This window comes from Hemiscyllium ocellatum, chromosome 49, assembly GCF_020745735.1.
Source record: "Hemiscyllium ocellatum isolate sHemOce1 chromosome 49, sHemOce1.pat.X.cur, whole genome shotgun sequence".
Classification (NCBI taxonomy): Eukaryota; Metazoa; Chordata; class Chondrichthyes; order Orectolobiformes; family Hemiscylliidae; genus Hemiscyllium; species Hemiscyllium ocellatum.
The window spans coordinates 3,049,856-3,069,584 of record NC_083449.1 but is presented as its reverse complement, the minus strand read 5'-3'; the positions used below and the strand labels follow the sequence as shown (position 1 = coordinate 3,069,584).

The 19,729-nt window shown below is 43.9% G+C and overlaps 1 protein-coding gene across 6 annotated transcripts in view; it reads right to left on the bottom strand.

The window, feature by feature from the left end:
* The window catches only part of LOC132837381 (late histone H2B.L4-like), an 85,612-nt gene that overhangs the window by 2,149 nt on the left and 63,734 nt on the right, over positions 1-19,729 (bottom strand). For 4 of the 6 annotated variants that reach the window (XR_009647519.1, XR_009647517.1, XR_009647523.1 and 1 more), the window contains one exon: positions 7,778-8,986. The gene's annotated coding sequence lies outside the window, so the exon portion shown is untranslated. Of the gene's footprint in view, positions 1-7,777; positions 8,987-19,358; positions 19,539-19,729 lie in introns of those variants that run through there. The other 2 variants (XR_009647518.1, XR_009647520.1) reach the window with 2 other exon arrangements.

Below are 19,729 nucleotides of genomic sequence, written 5' to 3'. Positions count from 1 at the left end.
AGTTAAGAACAAAAGTAAATCTATGGCACTGAATGACATAGCGTCAGATGATGTGGAGTCTGTGTGGGTGGAATTGAGGAACCACAAAGGCAACAAAGATAAAAGATCTTAAAGTAAGGGAACCCTTAGGAAGCAGCGATCATAATATGGTAGAGTTCAGTCTGCAGTTTGACAGAGAGAAGGCAAAATCGGATGTAATGGTGTTACAGTTAAATAAAGGTAATTATGAGGGCATGAGAGAGGAACTGACAAAAATAGACTGGAAGCAGAGCCTAGCGGGGAAGACAGCAGAGCAAAAATGGCAGGAGTTTGTGGGTATAATTGAGGACACTGTACAGAGGTTCATTCCCAAGAAAAGAAAGATTATTCAGGGAGGGATTAGACAAAGGATGTCAGGAAATGTATTAAAGAAAAAGAGAGATCCTATAAAGTGGCCAAGAGCAGTGGGAAATCAGAAGATTGGGAAGGCTACAAAAACAAACAGAGGATAACAAAGAGAGTAATAAGAAAGGAGAGGATCAAATGTGAAGGTAGGCTAGCCAGTAATATTAGAAATGATAGTAAAAGTTTCTTTCAATACATAAGAAACAAACGACAGGCAAACGTAAACATTGGGCCACTTCAAACTGATGCTGGAAGCATATTGAAGGGAGATAAGGAAATAGCAGGAGTACTTAACAAGTACTTTGCATCAGTTTTTAGTGGAAGACACGAGTAATATCCCAACAATTAAAGGGAGTCAGGGGGCTGAGTTGTATATGGTTGCCATTACAAAAGAGATAGTGCTAGAAAAGCTAAAAGGTCTTAAAATTGATAAATCTCCCTGGCCCCGATGGGATACATCCTAGAGTTCTGAGAGAGGTGGCTGAGGAAATAGCGGAGGCATTGGTTGAGATCTTTCAAGAGTCAATGGAGTCAGGGAAAGTCCCGGATGATTGGAAGATCGCTGTTGTAACCCCCTTGTTCAAGAAAGGATCAAGACAAAAAATGGAAAATTATAGGCCATTTGGCCTAACCTCGGTTGTTGGTAAAATTCTAGAATCCATCATTAAGGATGAGGTTTCTAAATTCTTGGAAGAGCAGAGTCTGATTAGAACAAGTCAACATGGATTTAGTAAGGGGAGGTCATGCCTGACAAACCTGTTGGAATTCTTTGAAGAGGTGACAAGTAGGTTAGACCAGGAAAACCAAGTGGATGTGGTCTATCTAGACTTCCAAAAGGCCTTTGATAAGGTGCCACATGGGAGGCTGCTGAACAAGGTGAGGGCCCATGGTGTTCGAGGTGAGCTACTGGTATGGATTGAGGATCGGCTGTCTGACAGAAGGCAGAGAGTTGGGATAAAAGGTTCTTTTTCGGAATGGCAGCCGGTGACAAGCGGTGTCCCGCAGGGTTCAGTGTTGGCGCCACAGCTGTTTGCATTATATAATAATGATCTGGATGAAGGGACTGGGGGCATTCTAGCAAAGTTTGCAGATGATACGAAGGTAGTACTGAGGAAGTGGAGAGGCTACAGAAGGGTCTAGACAGTTTGGGAGAGTGGTCCAGGAAATCGCTGATGGAATTCAACGTGAGCAAATGTGAGGTCTTGCACTTTGGCAAAAAGAATAAAAGCATAGACTACTTTCTAAACAGTGAGAAAATTCGTAAAGCCAAAGTACAAAGGGATCTGGGAGTGCTAGTTGAGGATTCTCGAAAGGTAAACATGCAGGTTGAGTCCGTAACTAAGAAAGGAATGCAATGTTGTCACTTATCTCAAGAGGGTTGGAATATAAAAGCACCGTTGTGCTACTGAGACTTTATAAAGCTCTGGTTAGGCCCTATTTGGAGTACTGTGTCCAGTTTTGGTCCCCATACCTCAGGAATGACATACTGGCACTGGAACGTGTCCAGCGGAGATTCACATGGATGATCCCTGGAATGGTTGGTCTAACATATGAGGAACGGCTGAGAATCCTGGGATTGTATTCATTGGAGTTGAGAAGATTAAGGGGAGATTTAATAGAAACTTACAAGATAATACATGGCTTGGAAAGGGTGGACGCTAGGAAATTTTTTTCATTAGGCGAGGAGACTAGAATACGTGGACACAGCCTTAAAATTAGAGCCGGTCCATTCAGAACAAAAATGCAGAGACATTTCTTCAGCCAGAGTGTGGTGGGCCTGTGGAATTCATTGCCACAGAGTGCAGTGGAGGCCGGGACGCTAAATGTCTCCAAGGCGGAGATTGATAGATTCTTGATTTCACAGGTAATTAAGGGCTACGGGGAGAATGCAGGTAAGTGGAGTTGAAATGCCTATCAGCCATGATTGAATGGCGGAGTGGACTCGATGGGCCGAATGGCCTTACTTCCACTCCTATGTCTTAGGGTCTGTGGCACTGTGGCTCAGAAGGGCAGGGGGGAAAAAGAAAAGAGCTAGTGGTACGGAACCCAAAAGTTAGACGGATTGACAGGAGATTTTGTGGTCAGGAACAGGACTCCCGGAAGTTATGTTGCCTCCTTGGTGCCGGGGTCCAGGATGTGGCCGATTGGGTTTCTGAAGGAGTGTGAGCAGCCAGAAATTGTGGTACATATTGGCACCAATGGTATAGCCAGGAAAGGGATTGAGAATCTGAAAAGTTAGATTGGAAGCTGAAGAGCAGGACGAGTAGAGTAGTGATCTCAGGTTTGCTACCGATGCCATGAGATAGAGAGATGAGGAACAGTCAGCAAATGCAGCTTAACACGTGTCTGCAAGGCTGGTGCAGGGGGGAGGTCTTCAGTAACCTAGACCATTGGGATACCTTCTGGGGAAGGTAGGACCTGTGCATGAAGGACGGGTTGCACCTGAACTGGAGGGGCACAAATGTCCTGGTTGGGAGATTTGCTTGTGTGATTCAGGAGGTTTTAAACTAGTTTGGCAGGTGGGTGGGAATCAGAGCCACATGTCTGAGAGGGGGTCGGTTGCAGACGGGGCAGTGACAGGATGTATTGAATTTATCCGGAAGGTTTCTCACATGTTGAAACAAAGGGATCAGGTAAAGTGCGTCTGCTTTAATGCAAGGAGTGTCTGAAATAAGAGTGACGAACTTTGAGCATGGATCCGTACTTGGGGCTACGATATTGCGGTCATAATGGAGATGTGGGTTCCAAAAGGGCAGGAATGGTTGCTTGATGTTCCAGGGTTTAGAATGTTTTAAAAAAAAAACAGGGAGAGTGAATAAAGAGGAGGGGTGTAGCATTGCTAATCAGAGAGTGCATCACAGCTACAGAAGTGAAGGTTGTTGAGGAAGGTTTGTCTACTGAGTCAGTATGGGTAGAAGTTAGGAAGTAGGGTAACAGCCAATACATTGGGAGTTTTCTACAGACAACCTAATCACAGTAGAGAGATTGAAGATCTCATAGGCGGGCAGATTCTGGAAAAATGCAGAGGTAGCAGGGTTGTTGTTATGGTTGATTTCAACTTTCCCAATATCGACTGGAACCTACTAAGTGCAGATGGTTTGGATGGAGCCATTTTTGTCAAGTGTATTCAGGAGGGTTTCCTTACTCAGTATGTAGACAGCATGACAAGGGGAGAGGCCATTTTGGATTTGGTGCTCAGCAATGAGCCAGGGCAGGTGTCACCTCTCGGGGTGGGAGAGCACTTTGGTGAAAATGATCACAACTGCCTCACATTTGGCAAAGCCTTGGAGTGGAAAAGGAGCAGTTACCGAGGGAAAATATTTAATTGGGGAAAAGGAAATTATGACACTTTCAGACAGGAGTTGTGAAGTACAGACTTGGAGCAATTGTTCCACAGAAAGGGCACAGCAGACATTTGGAAACTATTTAAGGAGCAGTTGTTGTGAGTATGCACAAATCTGTTCCTCTGTGACAGGTAAGAAGGGGTAAGATTAAGGAACCTTGGATGACGAGAACAGAGAAACTTCTTGTTAAAAGGAAGAAGGCAGCTTATGACAGGTGGAGGAAGCACGGATCTAGCACAGCTTTAGAGGATTACAGGCTTGCTAGAAAGGAGCTCAGAAAGGACTGAGGAGAGCCAGGAGGGGGTACAAAAAGGCTTGGCAAGAAGGATTATGGATAACCCAAAGGCATTTTACTCATACTTGAGGAATAAGAGAATGATCAGGGAGAAGGTAGGTCTGATCAGGGATAGCGTAGGGAACTTGTGCGTGGTATCTGAGCAGATAGGGGAAGTTCCAAATGAGTGTTTTGCCTTGGTTTTCACCAAGGAAAGGGAACTTGTTGTAAATGAAAACTCCGAGGAGATGGGATACAGTCTTGACCAGATTAAGATTGATGAAGTTGATGTGCTGGAAAATTTGGAAAACATTAAGATTGATAAGTCCCCAAGGCCTGACCAGATTTATCGTAGACTGCTCCAGGAAGCGAGAAAGAAGGTTGCTAAGCTGCTGGCGAGGATATTTGCCTCCTCCCTCTCCACAGGAGTGGTACCGGAGGATTGGAAGGAGGCGAATGTTGTTCCTCTTTTCAAGGAGGGTAATAGGGAAATCACTGGCAATTACAGACCAGTCAGTCTTACGTCTGTGGTCAGCAAAGTTTTGGAAACAATTCTGAGGGACAGCATTTATGAGTATTTGACAAAGCTTAGTGTGATTAAAGGCAGTCAGCATGGCTTTGTGACGGGCTGGTGATGCCTCACCAATCTTATTGAGTTCTTTGAGGAAGTATGAAGACAGGTCGATGACGATCGAGTAGTGGATGTGGTGTATATGGACTTCAGCAAGGCATTTGATAAGGTTCCCTGTGGTAGGCTCATTCATAAAGTCAGGGAGATTTGGCTATCTGGATTCAGAATTGGCTAGCTGACAGAAGGCAGAGAGTGGTTGTAGATATAAAGTATTCTGCCTGGAGGTCAGTGTTGAGTGGGGTCCCACAGGGCTTTGTTCTAGGGCCTCTGCTATTTGTAGTTTTTATAAATGACTTGGATGAGGAGGTTGAGGGGTGAGTTAGTAAATTTGCAGATGACACAAAAGTTCGAGGTGTTATTGATAGTATAGAGGGCTATTGCAGGCTGCAGTGCGACATAGACAGGATGCGGAGCTGGGCTGAGAAATGGCAGATGGAGTTCAACCTGGATAAATGCGAAGTGATGCATTTTGGAAGGTTCGAATTCGAATGCTGAATATAGGATTAAAGACAGGATTCTTGGTAGTGTGATGGAACAGAGGGATCTGGGTGTGCGAGTACATTGATCTCTCAAAGTTGCCACCCAAGTGGATAGGGTTGTTAAGAATGCGTATGGTGTTTTGGCTTTCATTAACAGGGGAATCGAGTTTAAGCGCCGCGAGGTTTTGCTGCAGCTCTACACGTTCTTGGTGAGACCATACTTGGAATATTGTGTCCACTTCTGGTCACCCTACTATAGGAAAGATACAGAGGCTTTGGAGAAGGCGCAAAGAAGATTTGCCAGGATGCTGACTGGAGGGCTTGTCTTGTGAAGAAAGATTGAATAAGCTTGGACTTTTCTGTCTGGAGACAAGGAGGAAGAGAGGAGACCTGATCGAGGTGCACAAAATAATGAGTAGAATAGATAGAGTCAATAGCCAAAGACATATATCCAGGGCAGGATTGTCTGGTACGAGAAGTCATAGTTTGAAGAGATAGGGGGGAGTCATAAAGGAGGCGTCAGAGATAGGTTCTTTACGCAGAGAGTTTTGAATGCATGGAATGCATTGCCAGCTGTGGTAGTGGAAGCAGAATCATGAGGAACATTTAAGCGACTGCTAGACATGCACATGGATAGCAGTGAGTTGAGGGGTGCGTAGGTTAAGTTACTATATTTTACATTAGAATTTAACCTTGGCACAACATCGTGGGCCAACGGGCCAGTTCTGTGCTGTACTTCTCTATGGTCTATGACCCTCTGACTCTCTCTGACTGTTTGGTGGGAGTACTGTTTGTTGCTGAGAACAACAATTCCTGCCTTAGAAAAGTGCTGAACAGTTTGGTTTAATCACAGGCATTCCTGTGTCAGTCCTAGAGCTGAGTGCCCCCCTGGAAACACGGTAGTAGAGGGACACAGCACCCTTTTAAACTGCTTGGCTTGATCCCAATTCAATATATTTTCTACAAGGATGGTGAGGAGATTTACTGGGAATACTCCAACCACAGTAGAGCCGTACACAAAATCATCAACATCAGCAAACACCAAGAGGACAAATATCACTGTGTTGTTTCTAACCAGCATGCAGAGTCTCTCCTGGACAGCAAATTCGTCGCTGTTTCAGTGATCAGTAAGTTTGTAAGTGACTCTGTACAAATCCACATTATCTGAGCAATGAGCACTGGGGGAGTGTGCAGAGGCAGATTTATCAGGATGTTGCTTTGGGGGCTGGAGAGTTTCAGTGATGGAGAGTGATTGGACAGACTGTGGTTGTTTTCCTGAGAGCAGAGGAGATTGAGTGTGGTGACATGATTGAGATGTATAAAATAATGGGGGGTATAGATAGGATACACAGGAAGAAACTTTTCTCCCCTTGATGGAGTGATCAATGACTGGGGGAGGGGCATAGATTGAAGGTAAGAGGCAGGAGTTTCGAGGGGGATGTGAGGGAAAACATTTTCACCCAGAGGGTAGTGGAGAATCTGAAACTCACTGCTTGACAGGGTGAGAGGCTGAAATCCTCATCACATTGAAGGAGGATTTAGATGTGCACGTGTGATGCCAGGCTAGAGTCAGATTAAGTAGTCCTTGACATTTCACTTGTATTTTCCTGCAGAAATAAGGGCTTGAGTAAGGTGATAGCCAAGGTCTTTTCCGCAGGGTGGGGGAGTCCAAAACTAGACGGCATTGATTTAAGGTGAAAGGGGAAAGATTTAAAAGCGACCAGAGGGGTAACATTTTCACTCAGATGAGTTGTATATTTGGAATGAACTGCCAGAGGAAGTGTTGGGAGTGGGTACAATACCAACATCGAAAAGAGATTTGGAAAGTTACATGGATCGGAAAGGTTTGGACAGATGTGGGCTAAATACAAACAAATGGGGCTAGTTTCGTTTGTGAGACCTGGTCAGCATGGACGTGTTGGGCCGATGGGTCTATTTCCGTACTGTATGACCCTATTACTGGGAAAATTATATTCGAAAATAAAGTTGTTTGCTTTTAATTGGCATGGATTCAGTCGGCTGAAGTTCCTGTTTCTGTCCTATAGACCTCTGACCTACAATGACTTGTTAAGCAATCCACCAGAGAAAGGTAGAAAGGTAGACAATACAAGCTGGGGGAGGCTGATGCTGACGCCAAAGATGTTCGTAGTAAGGTGGGGTTGGAGACACTGATGGTAACCCCCAGGATGTTGACAGTAGGGGAGGGGTGGAGACAGTAACCCCCAAGATATTGATAATGGGGATGGGGACAGTGACGGTAACCCCCAGGATGTTAATAGTAGGGATGGAGACAGTGACAGTAGCCCCAGGATGTTGATAGTGGGGATGGGGACAGTGACAGTAACCCCCAGGATGTTGATGGTGGGGATGGGGACAGTGACAGTAACCCCCAGGATGTTGATGGTGGGGATGGGGACAGTGACAGTAACCCCCAGGATGTTAATGGTAGGGATGGGGACAGTGACGGTAACCCCCAGGATGTTGATGGTAGGGATGGGGACAGTGACAGTAACCCCCAGGATGTTGATAGTAGGGATGGGGACAGTGACGGTAACCCAGGATGTTGATAGTGGGGATAGGGACAGTAATGGTAACTGTTGAAGAAAACTCTCGAGACTCAGATCTTGAGAACTGATTAGTTTATCAAAGGATACATCATGGGGAATTCAACATCCTAACTGTTGCTCGATGCTATTCAGATAGCACTGAATACGACAGGATTATATAGAGAAAGCAGACAGAGGCTGATTGTTGATTACACAGTTTGGTACAAAATTAGAGGTTAGTCATTAGGGTCAAAACTAAGCACCATTATGCATTCCACAAGTATTTACTCAGATTACTAACAGGAAGCAGAGATGTCCCTAATTCGCTGAACGACCGTGAAGTGGCGATAACACATAAAGGAAGTGGGACTAATTGACTTGTCCACTTGACTCGTTCTACAGCCTGCCCTAATCATTCATCAAAGTGGTAAAAACACTAACTTGACACCTTAGGTAACGTGAAAGATAGGCCTTATCTTCCTAAGAGTAAGGAATGCACAGCCAGCAAAGTTCTGGGGACACAAAATGGTTTCTCAGCCAGATTAGGAAAATGGCTTCCAGGCAAACCATGTCAACTTTCCCAACAGTAACCCTCAGGATGTTGTTCATGGGAAGAGGGTGGGGGCAGTGACGGTAAACTTCAGGATGTTGATAGTGGAGTGGAGGTGGGGACAGTGATGGTAACACCATTGAACATCAAGAGGCCATGGTTGGCTGATGTACCATTTGGCCATCCATAGTTAACAGAAATCTTTCAAAGTGTAGATTTTACAACATAGGGAGACTTTGTGATGATGTGAAATCTCGCTTGTTTTATTTCTTCTTTCCATCAATTATTATCCAGTCATCGAAGGTAACATTGTGATAAGAGAGACAATTTCAGCGTCTGATCTTTCTTTCATTTCCTCTTTGTCTTGTTTTGTTTCAGTTCCTATTGCTGGGGTTTTCCTCACCCCAAGAGCCATTAAAATGGAGGTTCTGTTTGGGAGTTGTCTCGTTTCAGATTGTGTACTGAGCCGAGGTACTGGACCCTACTTTCAACAGAAAGCCTTAAACAATGCCAGCGGGAATTACAACTCTAGCTCAGACAGGACAGAAGGCCATTGAATCCTTCCAGTCCCAGTACAAAGGCTGGTACCAGTGTCTCGTGATCAACAGGGGTCCCAGTGGAATAATATCTAATGTGACCAGTAATTCCATCTACCTCACGGTGCCAGGTAATCCATTCTTCATCCATGATCCATGCTTGTTCTTCATTGGAGTGCAGCTGAAGACCTGACATGAACACTCTCAAAATTGCCTCAGACACTCAGTAGGTCTGGCAGCATCTGTGGAGAGAGAGAGAGAGAGTTAATGTTGCAGGTTATAAACACAGACAGTGCTGGAAAAACGCAAAGAGAGAGAGAGAGAGAGAGTGTGTAACATCCTTGTTCAGATAAGGGAGACCTTCACAGAGAGACGTTTCAAGTCCTGGAGCAGGGATGGCTTGCTACAATTGAACAGGATGAGACCACACCCTGGAGACCTGTGTACAGTTTGGCGTTTCCTTATGTGAGGAAGGACATTGTGCTTATGTAGGGAATGCAGCAAAGGTTTCCCAGGGCGATTCCTGGGATAGCAGGATTGACGGTGGAGAGAGACTGGATCGGTTAGGACGATATTCACTGGAGTTGAGAAGAACTAAGGGTAAATCTCATAGAAATCTATTAAATTTGAACAAGGACAAGACAGAGTAAACACAGGGAGGGTGTTCCCGGTGCCAGGCGGAGAGTCCAGAACCAGGGGGTCACTGTCTAAAGGAGACGTGACAAGAATGAGATGGGGAGAAATGTCTTTACCCAGAGAGTGGGGAGCCTGTGGAATTCTCTGTCACAGAAAGCAGTCAGGGCAAGAACACTGAATGTTATTCAGGAAGGAGTTGGATAGAGTTCTTGGGGCGAAAGAGAGAGTGCGGAGAGACACAGGATGAAGTTGGGTGATCAGCCATGATCCCATTGAATGAGCAGAGCAGGCTGGAAGGGCCGAATGGCCTCCTCCTGATGATATTTTCAATGTTTCTCTGTGAATAGCCCGGTTGCCGCTGACAGGTGGACGACACAGGGAAGTTTTGCCTCGAGATGTCTTGGCAGTGAAAATGAGGGACAGTAATTTCCAGTCAACAATTTAGAGAGAGTGGATGCAGAGTGATCTTTTGAGTTTAGCATCGAATATTCTGGCTTGGATTGGTGGGATGTTGTTATTGAGACATGCTGAACAGAAACAGTGATGTCATTGCAATAGTGAGGGTTTGGAATGACATTCACAGACACAAGGGTTTCTCTCCAAATGGACCGGTGTTGGCAAGGGGTCAGGGCAACAGGGAACAGAAAACACTGGGGTTGATGTTTGCTGAAGGAATTATGTTATTGACCAGAAATCCTTCTCTGAATCCAGCACAGGAACACAGCACTGAGATGGGAGTACTCATTGTCCCAATGTTTCTGATTCTTTCTCTCGTCACATTGCTTCCAATTAAACTCCAGAAAAGAAACAAGGTGAGACACTCCGACAGGTAACCCTGGCCATCCTGCTCCACTTGGGTTTCAAACTAATGTTGCTCACATAGAGTGTATGAGGGTGTATGTATGAGAGAGTATAAGTGGGAGGGTGTTTGGGTGACAGTATGAAGGTGTGCATGTGTGTGAGAGAGAAAGAGACACATTCCCATTGACATTCACACCTACTTTTACATGCACACACATATGCACACACTCAGTCACTTCTGCAGTGCACCTTGTAGGCAACACTTGAGAAGCCGAACACCATCCAGGGACAACACAGCCCCTGCTTGATTGGCGCCACATCCACATCATTCACTCTCTCCATCACTTGTGCTCAGTAGCAGCAGTGTGTACCACCTGAGATTCACTGCAGACATTCACCAAAGGTTCTCAGGTAGCACCTTCCAAACCCACAACCACTTCCATCTCGAAGGGCAAGGACAGCAGTTACATGAGAATACCACCTCCTGCAAGTTTCCCCCTCAGCCATTCACCATCCCAACTTGGAAATATATTAGCTGTTCATTTAGTGTTGCTGGGTCAATATCCTGGAATTTCCTTTCTAATGGTATTGTGAGTCTACTGACAGCACAGAGACTGCAGTGGTTCAAGAAGGCAGCTCACTACCTCCTTCTCAAGTGACCAATGAGGGATGGATAATAAATTCTCGGCCCAGCTAGTGATTCCCACAATCCAAAAGTTAATTTTAAAACAAAGAATAAAACACTGTGGGAATGTTTTTTGTGAGGATGTGGGCAGACTCAACAAGTGGCAGATGAAATTACTTGGGGAGCCATACAATGTAATGTGTTGTGTTCAGAGGAATGGTTAGCCCAAATATAAACTAAAGATTAAAATTGGAATAATTGTTGCTTGTGCACCAGTCAAAGAATCCCGATTCATTTGCTAGCGGGTGAAGCTGAATATTTACAGTAAAACTTTCCCATGTTCTTTCTCTCTCATTTTTCTCCAGCCAATTCTTCCAGCTGTTCCCGGCAGCACAGGTAAGTTATTGAGGTGGTTAGCAACTTCGAACAGTATTCAAACACTGTCCAAATGGTCTAAAAATCACTCTGGGGTGCAAACCCAGAAATGTTACATTTGTTAGACAAATTGGAGCAATGGGACCCATTGTGTCTGACTCATTTGCAAATCTAAAGCACAACAATTCAATTCGAGGATACAATCTCAATTTCCGTTAGACACGGAACTGAACGTTGTTCAGTCCCATCAGTGGTGAGGGTATCCATTGTAGTCGGAAGAACTGAAAAAGGAATTTGTCATCTGAATGGGAGAGAAAGTTCAAATTGTTTTGGTGCAAAGGGATGAGGATGTCCTTGTGCATGAATCTCAGAAAGTAGTGTTCAGCTAGAGCAGGTCATAAAGGAGAGCATTTATTGCGAAAAGAATGGAGTATGAAAGTAGGGAAATGTTACTGCAGCTGGATAGTGTGGGTTTCCACATCTGGACTACTGCAGATAGGTTTGGTCTCCTTACTTGAGGAGGGATGTAGTTGAATTGGGGGGACTTCAGAGGAGATTCACTGAATTGATTGCCAAGATGAAAGGTTCATCTTATGAGAACAGAGTGGTACAATTTTGATCTCTTTACTTGAGGACAGAGGCAGGTCAGAAGATGTTCACTCAATCATTTCCAGAGATGAAGGGTTTGTCTTAGATGAGAGATTGAACAGTTTCTCTGGATTTTGGAAGAGAGGAGATTTAACTGAGGGTTATAAGCTGCTAAAGGGAATATTGACAAAGGAGATGGAGAGAGGATGTTTGCTCATGTGTGAGAATCTAGAATGAGAGGTTATCCCTTCAGGATAAGGAGCTGGGCAGATTGGAAACAGAGATGAGGAGGAATGAATTCTCTCAAATGAGATGGGGATTGTACATCAATGGGAACACCCCCCACTCCATTCCCCACCACCCAAGACACTGCATCAATTGGAGGAGGAGACAGACAGATTGTTAATCAGTGATGGATCAAAGGGAGTGTTTGCAGTAAAGTGGAGTTGAGGCTGAGATGGGATCAGCTGCAATCGTATGGAATTGTGGAGCAGGTTCCTGACGGGCCAAATGGACTCAACCTGATCCTAGCCTGCATGTTCTTGTTAGTTAGTAGCAAGGAAATGAATAAAATCTACTTGGAGGGAGAAAATGAAGTTTTAGTAAGTGAACAGTCAAATAAAGACAACAGTGATTCAACACAAATTTGGTGAAAAACGATGGTTGATAGAAATAGAAAGACAATACAAAGTAGGGGGGTAAAATTCTAAAGGGGGTGCAGGAACAGAGGGAGCTGGGGTTATATGTTCACAGATCAGAGAAGGTGGCATAACAGGGGGAGAGCAGATAATAAAACACAAAGCATTTTCTGCTTTATTAATAGGGGTTTAAGAGTCAAAGAACAGGAGGTGATGTTAAACTTGTACAAGACAGTGGTGGAACTCAGGGAAAGAAAGTTGTTGTTTCTCATTCATTTTTCTGTTAGTAACTGGCTGGTCAGAATTTCAAGATTGTCAGTGAGAGAGTGAGATAAGGAGAAATTTATTTTGGTTGTTGGGTTTGGAATGTGCTGCTTGGGAGAGTGGTGGCGGATGATTCCACAGGAAGTTCAAAAAGAGAACTGGATTTAAGTTTGAAAGGGATGATGGTAGTGGGCTACGGAGATAGGGCTGGAGAGTGGGTCTAGCTGGATTGCCCTTTCAGAAGCTGGTACAGACACAAATGGCCTCCTTCTGTGCAATAACATTTTGTGATTCTGTAAATGTAGACGTTCTGAGCCACATTCTGGACAATTCCAAGAGGTAATTCCTTGGGACCATGGCTGAGTGACCTTGTTGCCAGGGGTTTTCATATGTGAACAGCAGCAAATTGTTGTTGTGAGCGGGATTGGAACTTGGTTGGGTAATGGTGTGGAAATATTTCATTCCAAGGGAGGTGATGGGAAATCGAGTCAATTCGATTGAACGGTGAGTATGAATCTGTGAGCTGTTGTTCTTACACCGTCACGTATTGGTCAGCGTTCATGCTGGTATTTGTCTGATTGGTAAGATCCACAAAAACAAATCTCTTCCTGGAAGCATTGGAGGGAAGTTTGGGTTGTTTCCTTTATAACAGAAAAGGTTGATGGGGAAGGGGGACATGATCGAGGTGTGAAAGATCGGTAGTGTGTATGGCAAAGAACCCTAGGGTTTCAGGTACACAATTCTTTGTATTTTGTGTCACAGGTAAACAGGGTGTTTGAGAAAGTGTTTAGAACACTTGCCTCCATTGTTCAGACAATTGAGTATCGGAGTTCAGACACCCTGTTGTGGTTGTACAGGACACTGGTGAAGCCTTTTCTGGTGTATTGTGTCCAGTTCTGGTTGCCCTGTTGGAGGAAGGACATTATTAAGTTGGAGAGGATTCAGAAAAGATATACCAGAATGTTGTTGGGAATGGAGTGTCTGCGTTATAAGGACTGGGACTATTTTCACTGGAGGGTGGAAGTTTGAGGGATATAGAAGTTTATGGAATCACGATAGTCCTAGATGAGGTGAATGGCAGGTGTCTTTTCCCGAGAGTGGGGGAACTTCAAGACCAGGGGACATATTTTTCAGTTGAGAAGAGAAACATTTTTGAGAATGACATGACGGGTAACATTTTTTGACGGAGACTGGTTCATGTGTGGATTGAACTTTCAGAGGAAGTGGCAGGTATGAGGACAGTTACAGAGTTTAAAAGACATTTAAGTAAGTCCAAGATAGGAATGGTTTGGAGAGATATTGGCCAAGTGCAAACAAGTGGGACTAGTTTAGTTTGAGATTATGGACGGCATGGAGTAGGTGGACTGAAGGGTCAGTTTCCTTGCTGTGTGATTCTGACTCTGTTATGAGGGACATGGACAGGGGGACAGGAAGCAGCTGTTTCCCTTAGTCGAAAGATCAGTAACAAGGGGGCATCATTTTAAAATGAAGGGCAAGAGGCTTAAGGAGGGATTTGAAGATTGTTTCCCCCAGAAGATGGTGGGGATCTGGAATGTGTGAAAATAAAACATTTGGACTTGCAGTTTCTATTTGAAATCACTAATTGCTCTGGCGTGTGGGAATGCCACTTTGTAACTGCAGGGGTTCCAAGATTTATTATTGTGGAATATTCGTATAAAGGAGTAGGAGGAGGCCATTCAGCCCCTTGACCCGGTTCCACCATTTAATGAGGAGGAGTTTCTTCAGCCACACAGTGGAGAATCTGTGGAAAACATTGCTGCAGCCGGTTGTCATTATGTCTTTAAGACAGAGATTCTTGATCAGTTATTGTGGTTCTGTTCGCCGAGCTGGAAGTTTTTGCTGCAAACGTTTCGTTCCCTGGCTAGGGAACATCATCAGTGCTATTGGAGCCTCCTGTGAAGCGCTGCTTTGATGTTTCTTCCGGTATTTATAGTGGTTTGTTCTTGCCGCTTCCGGGTGTCAGTTTCAGCTGTAGTAGTTTGTATGTGGGGTCCAGGTTGATGTGTCTGTTGATGGATGTTCTTGCCGTTTCCGGGTGTCAGTTTCAGCTGTAGTGGTTTGTATATGGGGTCCAGGTCTATGTGTCTGTTAATGGGGTTTGTGGATGAATGCCATGCCTCTAGGAGTTCCCTGGCTGTTCTCTGTCTGGCTTGTCCTATGATGGTGGTGTTTTCCCAGTCAAATTCATGTTCCTGGTTGTCTGAGTGTATGGCTACTAGGGATAGCTGGTCGTGTCGTTTTGTGGCCAGCTGATGTTCATGGATGTGGATTGTTAGCTGTCTTCCTGTTTGTCCTATATAGTGTTTTGTGCAGTCCTTGCATGGTATTTTGTAAACTACGTTAGTTTGGCTCGTGCTGGCTATTGGGTCCTTTGTTCTAGTGGGTTGTTGTCTGAGTGTGGAAGTTGGCTTATGTGCTGTTATGAGTCCTAAGGGTCGCAGTAGTCTGGCTGTCAGTTCTGAGACGCTCCTGACGTATGGTAGTGTGGCTAGTCCTTTTGGTTGTGGCATGTCCTCATTCCGTGGTCTATCTCTTAGGCACCGGATGATAAAGTTTCGTGGGTATCCGTTTTTGGCGAATACCTTGTATAGGTGTTCCTCTTCCTCTTTTCGCAGTTCTGGTGTGCTGCAGTGTGTTGTGGCTCTTTTGAATAGTGTCCTGATGCAGCTTCGTTTGTGTGTGTTGGGGTGGTTACTTTCATAGTTTAGGACTTGGTCTGTGTGTGTTGGTTTCCTGTGTACCCTTGTGGTGAATTCTCCGTTGGGTGTTCTCTCTACTAACACGTCTAGGAATGGGAGTTGGCTATCCTATTCCTCTTCTCTCGTGAATCGTATTCCTGTGAGTGTGGCGTTGATGATTTGGTGTGTTTTTTCTATTTCTGTGTTTTTGATGATTACAAAGGTGTCATCAACGTATCTGATCCAGAGTTTGGGTTGGATTTGTGGTAGGGCTGTATGTTCTAACCTTTGCATAACTGCCTCTGCTATGAGTCCCGAGATTGGTGATCCCATGGGTGTTCCGTTGATTTGTTCGTATATCTGATTGTTGAATGTAAAGTGTGTGGTCACTTGATCAGTGGAGAGAAGGCAAGAGAATGACGTTAAGAAGCCTATCAGCCATGATGGAATGTTGGAGCAGACTTGATGGGCCGAATGGTTGCTATATCATACGGTCTTTGTAAATGTTATTTGTGCCCTTTCGAGCTTAAGAACATCCTTTCCACAGCATGTTGACCAGAACTGTACACAGTGTTCTAAAAGTGGCCTCACCAACATCCTGTATAGCTGTAACATGATGCCCCAACTCCTGCCAACTAATGAAGGCAAGCATGCCAAATGCCGCCTTCACCATTGTGTCTAGCTGCAAGGCCACATTCAAGGAACTATCCACATGCACCCCCTAGGTCTGTTTGTTCGGAAAGTCTTCCTAGACTTGTACAATGAACAGTATAGGTCCTGCCCTGGTTTGCCTTGTCAAAACGCAACTCACTTTTATCTAAATTAAACTTCTTCTACTACTCAACTGCTGGCCCAGTTGATCAAATTTCCATTGTACTCTTCGATCACCTTCTCTGTCCACAATGCCACCAATTTTGGTCTTGCTCCTATCTACTACGTTTCAGTGTTGACTTGTGTTCAGGCTGACCAAGTGGAACAACAACCACCCTGCATCACATACGCCATTCTGAGGCACATAGATACAGGAGAGGATGAGGAACCAGGTCAAGATGAAGAGGGAAAAGTTTATGCCAGCCTTCCATGGACATTGTGAGACAGCACAGAAGAAAGCCTGTGAAGCTTCACAAATCGATCAATAGCAATCCTACCTTCCAGCAAATAAGGAGGACAAGGGAGTGAAAGCAGAGCAATGACACGTTTCTATGATTCAGCTAGGCTTTGTCTTAGTTTACACAGCAAGATGTCAGTTCCAAAGATGGAATTGTTTTGAGAAACCATCTGCATAATTGTCTCTCCCACAACCCTCAGTGTGTCAGTTGATCCCGCTGTAGCACAATCTAACTGTTGATGGCAGAGATTTCAGATTTTATATTTTTTTTTTCTTGACACAGAGCCAGTTCCAAGAACCCCTGACATCCCTGTTCATTTTATTTTTCTTTTTATGCTGTGTGATCAAACAGACACTCCTATTTATTTTTATTTTTTTCTTTCCTTTTTAACCCCCACATTACTGCCTAACTGCAGTAGTGCTTATTTTCCCCTGCAGCCATGGTGTGTGTGCGTGTGTGTGTGTGCGCGCGCAGGTGTGAGACACAGATTTCACATTTTATGCTGTACTTTCCATCTTTTGTTTAAATTGTGGTCAGCTGGAAATAATTCAAGGCAGGATTGTTTTCCAGCCCTATCTTCATTGCCCTACATATCCAGCTCTCTTTTCATACCTCATATGGAATCTACCTCCACCATGATCCCAGGCTGCACAATCCAAATCCTAACAACTCTGTGTAAAGACATTTCTCCTCATCTCACACCTGGCTCTCTTACTGACAATCTTGAAATTGTGACCCTGAGTTCCTGACATACCAACTAGTGTTAACAAAATATTCTTCTTTCCCATGGCAAAATTCTGCATAATTTTGAAACCTCCTTAAGGTTCCCCTCTTAATCTTCTCTGCTCAAAGGAAAAGGAGACGGATATCACTAATCCTTCCTTGATTGTAAAATTATTCATTCCTGCTATCATTCTAGTAAATCTTCAATGAATGCTCTCCAGTGTTTGAAGTTCCTATCTTAAATAAAATGCCCAGAACTGAACAAAACTGATCTGACCAATGATTTGTAGAGGTGTAGCATCATTTCCTCAGTTTTGTACTCAATTCCTCTATAACCACTAGGATCCTATAAGCCTTCTTCACAGCGGTTTCAGCTTGCCTGGCCAACTTAAGAGAATGATCACCCCGAGGTCTCTCTGCCCCAGTGCTCCATTCAAAGACGTACCATTGACCCTGCATTGTTGCTCTGTGTTTCTGTTAGCAAAATGCTTTACCTCACATTTCTCTGTATTGGAATTAATTGCCGAATATGGCAATTAAAAGTTGCCATTTGGCCAACTTGATAATCTCCCTGTGAAGTCACTCAGCATCATCCTCCCAATCCCTCATCTCCCTGGGTTAGTATCAACTGCAAATTCAGAAATTATATCCTCAATACCCAACTCCTAATCATTTATCTAACCAATGTAGTTATCAATGTCAGTTGTTTCTATATGCATGTAACTATCGATCTCTCCCTGTCAGTTTCCCCGATGTGAATGTGAGTGTATTTACCAGTCTGTTCCTGCTCTGTGAATTGAGACTGTCAATATTAATCTGTACTTGTCAATTTCTCCTATCAGTATGTGAATGCAGTTACCAATCTATGCCCCTCAGTCTCTGCCTTGTCAATATGTGAACTTAAATATCGATTTCTACCTGTCAGATCCAGTTTGATGAATGTGATCAGTGCAGGTACTAATATGTACCTGTGAATTCTGTTCCTGTCAGTTTTAGCTATGTGAATGAGTGTAGTTGTTAATCTGCCCCTGACAGTTACTGCAATGCGAGTGTGAGACTTCAGTTGAGAGAAACTGACCGATGGAGACTATTAGTCACAGATTTACATCACAGTATCTGTGTCATCATTTGTTTGTCTATTTCTGCAACATGAATGAGTGTGTAGTTATCAGCCTGCACTTGTCAGTGACTGCTCTTGTGTATCAAAGTGGAAGCTAGTAATATTCTCTGCGTCAATGTGATACATTCTGTGATATTTGTTATGAGGGTGTTGAGACTGGACCTTCATCTTTTCCACATTTTCTGATTTTTTTAGTTGACTGTCAGTCTGTCAGGGTGGGTGGGGGAGAGAGGAGAAAGGGCGATGGCAGAAGGGAAACTGCTTTATTCTGAGAACCATTCTGAATTATGGTCACGTATTTCCTGTTTGGGTAGAGAATCTGGGATCCGTGGTGTCACTGAGATATTTAGTTTTAATTTGTACCCAGACATTATTGGTGTTTATTTTGTGAAAGAGAGTTTTATTCTACATGTCAGTCCATTTCTGCCTCATACTTTTCATATCAATATGCAACACAACAGCATGTCATCTCCTTTCACATCAAAATCAGAGTCACTGATATGGTACAGCTCAGAAGCAGACCATTCAGCCTATTGTGTCTGTACTGGGACATACTGTTATGCATCAGTTCTGCAGTAATTGTTGAGAATGTGAACTTCATCCACTCATTGTCAGTGTCTCTATGGAAAGGACAATTTGACATCAGTTCTGCTGTCATCTGACTTTTAATAACTATAGTGCTAGTTTTGATATGTTTCCCACAATCTCAATCACAGATCATTGGTCACATCTCATTTGTGGTCAGTTCTGGGCACTTTTTTAAGGGAGGATTCTCAAGCTCTGGAGAGGGTTCATTGGAGAATTACTTGATCTCGTTCATTTATGTTCAGTTGTGGGTTTGTGTCTGTGTAGCATAAACTCTTTTCAATGATGCTTAATTGTATTGCATTTCAGTCTCAGATTATTGTTACATTGTGTGTGCATGCCTGTATAGTAGATTTTATCAAGCGCTGCTAGGCACTGCATATCCTCAGCTATGATAAGTGATGTTGAGAGTCAATTCATATCTGGAAATAATTTAGGCCTAATTTTATTCTTTTCCTTTCAGCACTCAGTGACTGAGTGAGAGTGAGTTTGCTCTTATGCTGCCACTTTGTAACTCAGTTCACGTCTCCTGTAGTGGATGGGAAACATCCAAAGTTCTTTTAATTGTTAGTGGTGGTAGGAATCACGTGTAAGTGAAAACGTAACACACTCCAACAGAAAGGATTCCGTGCTGTTCTTCAGAGTCAAGGTAGGATACACAATGAACCTTTTGTAACTTGTATAATGCAGAATCTAACAGCAGTATTGATATAAAATGTTAGTCTTCAGAATGCCATTAATTTTGTCTCCGTGCATATTGATGTACTTTTCTGAACACTGCTGAACTAACAGTCAGTGTAAACTGAATCCATTTGCAACTAA